General features: G+C 40.4%; 2 non-coding genes across 2 annotated transcripts; one reads left to right on the forward strand and one right to left on the reverse strand.

Annotated features, from left to right (window-relative positions):
- Positions 1-4,169: 4,169 nt before the first annotated feature.
- On the forward strand, positions 4,170-4,241 carry trnae-cuc (transfer RNA glutamic acid (anticodon CUC)). Its single transcript has one exon. It is a non-coding gene; the product is annotated as a tRNA-Glu (tRNA).
- Positions 4,242-4,397: 156 nt separating this feature from the next.
- trnae-cuc (transfer RNA glutamic acid (anticodon CUC)) lies at positions 4,398-4,469 on the reverse strand. Its single transcript has one exon. It is a non-coding gene; the product is annotated as a tRNA-Glu (tRNA).
- Between the last annotated feature and the right edge of the window lie 1,917 nt (positions 4,470-6,386).

Genomic DNA, 6,386 nt, shown 5'->3' on the forward strand with positions numbered 1-6,386 from the left:
TTTAAAAAATTCCACTGGTTGATAAGGACTTTTCTAAATGAACACTTCACCGGTGATCTTGTATCATTTCAGGTACAGTCCTTGAATCGAATGGATATTGCCTCAGCTTCAGACGGAAGATTCTCATAACCTGTAACGAAGGAAACAAAAAAAGTGAGAGTAACATGTCCTGGTTTAAAGAGAAATTGATATATCTTTATCTCTTTATATTGCTTTATCTTGGCCAGGTCGCAGTTGTAAATGAGAACTTGTTCTCAACTGGCCTACCTGGTTAAATAAAGGTGTTCTCAACTAGCCTACCTGGTTAAATAAAGGTGTTCTCAACTAGCCTACCTGGTTAAATAAAGGTGTTCTCAACTAGCCTACCTGGTTAAATAAAGGTGTTCTCAACTAGTCTACCTGGTTAAATAAAGGTGAAATAAAAGAAAATAAAAATATTTCACACAGATTTCCCAGAGTAAGAATGTTCCGATTTTCAGGAAAAAGTTGGACACTTCACCTAGATATCCCTAATATGACGACTGTGGTGAACAACATAGAAATTTTATTTATTTAACCAGGCAAGTCAGTTAAGAACAAATTCTTATTTTCAATGACGGCCTGGGAACAGTGGGTTAACTGCCTGTTCAGGGGCAGAACGACAGATTTGTACCTTGTCAGCTCGGGGGTTTGAACTCACAACCTTCCGGTTACTAGTCCAACGCTCTAACCACTAGGCTATCAGCTTATCAGCTTCTGATGATCTTACGATGCTTCTTCGCCCTGAGCTCCGAGCTGTAGTAAACTGCTCTGCTTCTCGCTCCACTACAGCTCTGGTTCGCTCACATACTCTTGGTCGCGCGTTGCGTTTTCTTTGGGGGGGGACTACTTCTAAATTGCACCGCGTCCGTCGCGTGGCATTTCCTGGAGAGCAAGCAGGATTTTGTTCCAGACCTAATTTTAAAGAGATAGCTCACCTAAAATGTACTAAAATCTGAATGTTTGTGTCCTTACTTTGAAAGTGTAACGGATGTGAAACGGCTAGCTTAGTTAGCGGTGGTTCTGGTGTAACGGGTGTGAAACGGCTAGCTTAGTTAGCGGTGGTTCTGGTGTAACGGATGTGAAACGGCTAGCTTAGTTAGCGGTGGTTCTGGTGTAACGGATGTGAAACGGCTAGCTTAGTTAGCGGTGGTTCTGGTGTAACGGATGTGAAACGGCTAGCTTAGTTAGCGGTGGTTCTGGTGTAACGGATGTGAAACGGCTAGCTTAGTTAGCGGTGGTTCTGGTGTAACGGATGTGAAACGGCTAGCTAGTTAGCGGCGGTGCGCGCTAAATAGCGTTTCAATCGGTGACGTCACTTGCTCTTAGACCTTGAAGTAGTAGTTCCCCTTGCTCTGCAAAGGCCGCGGCTTTTGCGGAGCGATGGGTAACGATGTTTCGAGGGTGACTGTTATTGATGTGTGCAGAGGGTCCCTGGTTCGCGCCTGGGTATGGGCGAGGGGACGGTCTAAAGTTATACTGTTACAAAAGCAGTCTTTGGACAAGGAGACTGCAATCTATGATTTGGTCGCCCACTGCCATCAACCATTAATATAAGTATTTCCTGTGCAGAGCGTTCCCACTGACCTTCCTACTGTTTCTAGAGAACAGGAATCAATCTACTGACCTTCCTACTGTTTTTAGAGAACAGGAATCAATCTACTGACCTTCCTACTGTTTCTAAAGAACATGAATAAATCTACTGACCTTCCCACTGTTTCTAGAGAACAGTAATCAATCCATGGACCTTCCTACTGTTTCTAGAGAACAGGAATCAATCTACTGACCTTCCTACTGTTTCTAGAGAACATGAATCAATCTACTGACCTTCCTACTGTTTCTAGAGAACAGGAATCAATCTACTGACCTTCCTACTGTTTATAGAGAACAGGAATCAATCTACTGACCTTCATACTGTTTATAGAGAACAGGAATCAATCCACTGACCTTCCCACTGTTTATAGAGAACAGGAATCAATCCACTGACCTTCCCACTGTTTCTAGAGAACATGAATCAATCCACTGACCTTCCCACTGTTTCTAGAGAACAGGAATCAATCTACTGACCTTCATACTGTTTATAGAGAACAGGAATCAATCCACTGACCTTCCCACTGTTTATAGAGAACAGGAATCAATCCACTGACCTTCCCACTGTTTATAGAGAACAGGAATCAATCCACTGACCTTCCCACTGTTTCTAGAGAACAGGAATCAATCTACTGACCTTCATACTGTTTATAGAGAACAGGAATCAATCCACTGACCTTCCCACTGTTTATAGAGAACAGGAATCAATCCACTGACCTTCCCACTGTTTCTAGAGAACATGAATCAATCTACTGACCTTCCTACTGTTTCTAGAGAACAGGAATCAATCTACTGACCTTCATACTGTTTATAGAGAACAGGAATCAATCCACTGACCTTCCCACTGTTTATAGAGAACAGGAATCAATCCACTGACCTTCCCACTGTTTCTAGAGAACAGGAATCAATCTACTGACCTTCCTACTGTTTATAGAGAACAGGAATCAATCTACTGACCTTCCCACTGTTTCTAGAGAACAGGAATCAATCTACTGATCTTCCTACTGTTTCTAGAGAACAGGAATCAATCTACTGACCTTCCTACTGTTTCTAGAGAACAGGAATCAATCTACTGACCTTCCTACTGTTTCTAGAGAACAGTAATCAATCCATGGACCTTCCCACTGTTTCTAGAGAACAGGAATCAATCTACTGACCTTCCTACTGTTTCTAGAGAACAGGAATCAATCTACTGACCTTCCTACTGTTTATAGATAACAGTAATCAATACATGGACCTTCCCACTGTTTTCCCCATTCGCATGTCTTGCAATCTGATTTAATTTAATGTCGGAATAAAGTGTCAAACCACCTACAAAATATGTTTAAAAAAAAAAATATATATATATATATATATATATATATATATTAGCATACTTTAAATTTTCATCCCCCCAAAAATCTCAGATTAACAAAGTCATTGAATTTTGAGTGTTAATTTAATATTCAAATCATTCTGAATACACCTGACCTGTGTTTTTGGTCAAATATGTAGAATTACAGGAGATGAGCTTTATAACAGACCCGCCTAGGCAACATCTCCCTCCAAAGCTTTCTTCAGAAGTTGGCAGCCCTGAGTGCACTTTATAGGGAACAGAATTCCATTCAGGACACAGATGTCACTGACAGACGCGATAAAGTCATTATGATGATGGACAAATAGGCGGCTAAAAGTTATGACTGATTGACTCCATTTAGCTATTGGCATTGACTCATTAGACAGTCAGACTGAGATAGATAGATAGATAGATAGATAGATAGACCATTTTTATTTATTTAACTAGATAGATAGATAGATAGATAGATAGATAGATAGATAGATACTGTAGATATATAGATAGATAGACGTGGCTTCTGTATGACAGTAGTGAACGTAATACAACACAGACTACGCTACCTGTTGGCATTGACTCATTAGACAGTCAGACTGAGATAGATAGATAGACAATTTTTATTTATTTAACTAGATAGATAGATACTGTAGATATATAGATAGATAGACGTGGCTTCTGTATGACAGTAGTGAACGTAATACAACACAGACCGCGCTACCTGTTGCCCCTATAATGTTTGTTTGATGTATGCTTGTACATACCTGGTTATTGGTCCTTAGCTCCTGCTGTCAACCCGTCTTCATCATCAAAGACCCACCTACAGAGTTTGCTGTTTTGGCGACTTTTATCCGTGGTTCCACCCGCCCGGGCCTCTCCTGCCGCTGGTTCTGCTAGACAGTCGGACTTTCATCAACATCAGAGTGGAACAGATTGACTTTGAACTCCGAAGGACGAGAGGCCAGAGCTAGCTAGCTGTAAACCACATAGCTAACGTTAAAGTCTCCACAAGCGTCACTTCCACTAAAGTTAGCTTGTTTACCAGACAGAAAGCCTACAGTGCTGAGAGGTGGAAGCCGTGCACACAGCTTCTGGATGTGTCATTGCAAAGATACTGTTAACTTTGATCTGCGGTAATAGTTTTTTTTAAAGAAAGAGCGACAAGTTAAACTTCCAGTTGTAAGTCAGAGTAATCAGGTGAAAAGTCAAACTGTCCTTTTGATAGTAGCTTTCCCTGGTGGTCTAGTGGTTAGGATTCGGCGCTCTCACCGCCGCGGCCCGGGTTCGATTCCCGGTCAGGGAACACACCTTTTTTAAAATTTGAAATCGAAAGGATGTCAGAAAGTAACACGGTAAACCTTCGCTTTCAAATACAACTGATCAAATGTGGATTTACATAATTTTTTGGGTAACATTTAAAATGTAAGCGTTGTTTTAATCAAATAAAAAAAACAGTGTGTTCCCTGACCGGGAATCGAACCCGGGCCGCGGCGGTGAGAGCGCCGAATCCTAACCACTAGACCACCAGGGAAAGCTTTTTGCAATCAAGTGAAAAGTCAAACTGTCCCTGACACAAGTAGCTTTCCATGGTAGTCTGGTGGTTCAATTCAGGGAACTATTTTGAATCTTACAAAAGAGTATGTAAATCCACATTTGATCAGTTGTATTTGAAAGCGAACGTTTTCCGTGTTATTTTCTGCCATCCTTGTGTCTGCCTCATGACTTTGTTTCAATGAAGGCTGCCGATTTTAATGTTTGCCATTTTTCGGTTTTTAGATTTCTTTGTTGTTGTTTCTTGGTTTTACGTTTTTAAATGTTTTATTTCACTGTTGCGTGTTCAGACGCTGTGAAATGCTACCCCCTCCCCCTCCACAGTTTGGAAAGCTTTGTACATTTCCCCTGGTAGTGTGTAACTAAACTACAGATTGAACAATGAGACAGATATTTCACAGGATGTATAAATGTGAAGCATCCGGGTTGACGTTTCCACTCACTACCAAATATGGTAGTGAGAGGAAGCCCAGTGCCCACTAGTGGGAGCAGATGGTGCGAGATGGATTTTGGCCAAATTTCTGCTAATTTTTTTTTATCGATGAAACGTTTGATCTCTGCTCCTTGCATGTTCTGCCCACTAAGATTCATTTGTTTCCATTGGAAACAACAGGCTGTGGTTCATCTTGGATAAATTAGACACATCTGTGACTTAACAGTAGACACTCTGGTGGTGTCTAACAGTTGAAACTCTCACCCTCTCGTTTTTTGCCTTCATTAACCTCCTGTCTTATGTAACCATACCAAACGTAACCTATCATACTAAATGGAGTCTATCGGATTTACATACAGAATAACATGAAATGGTCTGAGACCAGGGAGGAAGTTCTGTACTGTAATGAATACGTTCTGTCCTATAATGAATAAGTTCTGTCCTATAATGAATAAGTGCTGTCCTATAATGAATAAGTTCTGTCCTGTAATGAATAAGTGCTGTCCTATAATGAATAAGTGCTGTCCTATAATGAATAAGTGCTGTCCTATAATGAATAAGTGCTGTCCTATAATGAATAAGTGCTGTCCTATAATGAATAAGTGCTGTCCTATAATGAATAAGTGCTGTCCTATAATGAATAAGTGCTGTCCTATAATGAATAAGTTCTGTCCTATAATGAATAAGTGCTGTCCTATAATGAATAAGTGCTGTCCTATAATGAATAAGTGCTGTCCTATAATGAATAAGTTCTGTCCTATAATGAATAAGTTCTCCCCTATAATGAATAAGTGCTGTCCTATAATGAATAAGTGCTGTCCTATAATGAATAAGTTCTGTTCTGTAATAAGTTATATTGTAGTCACTTAAAAGAAGAGAAAAGTTGTAAAAGGGTTTTCATCAACAGTACTTCTCATCACAATTTAAAAACCACAACAGGAAACAGGAAATGACTTGTACATTTTAATTCTCTATCAGCCATAAACACACTGCAGCATTTGATTATTATACCATTTGAATAAAACTAATACATGCCCTCGTAAATATGTATTTATATGTACAATAGCACATATGCATATAAATGCCGTCACCCGCGGAAACAGAATGCTGATTGGTTCAAATTAAAAGCCGGACCGACCCAGTCACAGTGAACTTCCACTAGTTTTGCATTTGTATCACTTTTTTTTTTTTTTTTAACGTCACTCTCACAGTAACCAGTGACATCAGTGAAGTACATACATGACATGTGGTAGATACATACAGTAGCTAAACGCTCTGAGCGGTGAGTGATGCCGTGTACACATACTGTCAACCTGCTCGATCACACCTCTAGGTCAGGTGTGTCTCTGTCCCCGTACCTGCCCTCATATACTTTCTACATGGGCCTTTCCCATTGGCTAGACATACAGAACCCAGCCTACATGGGGCTGTCTGATTGGCTACAAATACTGTATTGTGCCTAGA

This window comes from Oncorhynchus kisutch, unplaced genomic scaffold (assembly GCF_002021735.2).
Source record: "Oncorhynchus kisutch isolate 150728-3 unplaced genomic scaffold, Okis_V2 scaffold810, whole genome shotgun sequence".
NCBI lineage: Eukaryota > Metazoa > Chordata > Actinopteri > Salmoniformes > Salmonidae > Oncorhynchus > Oncorhynchus kisutch.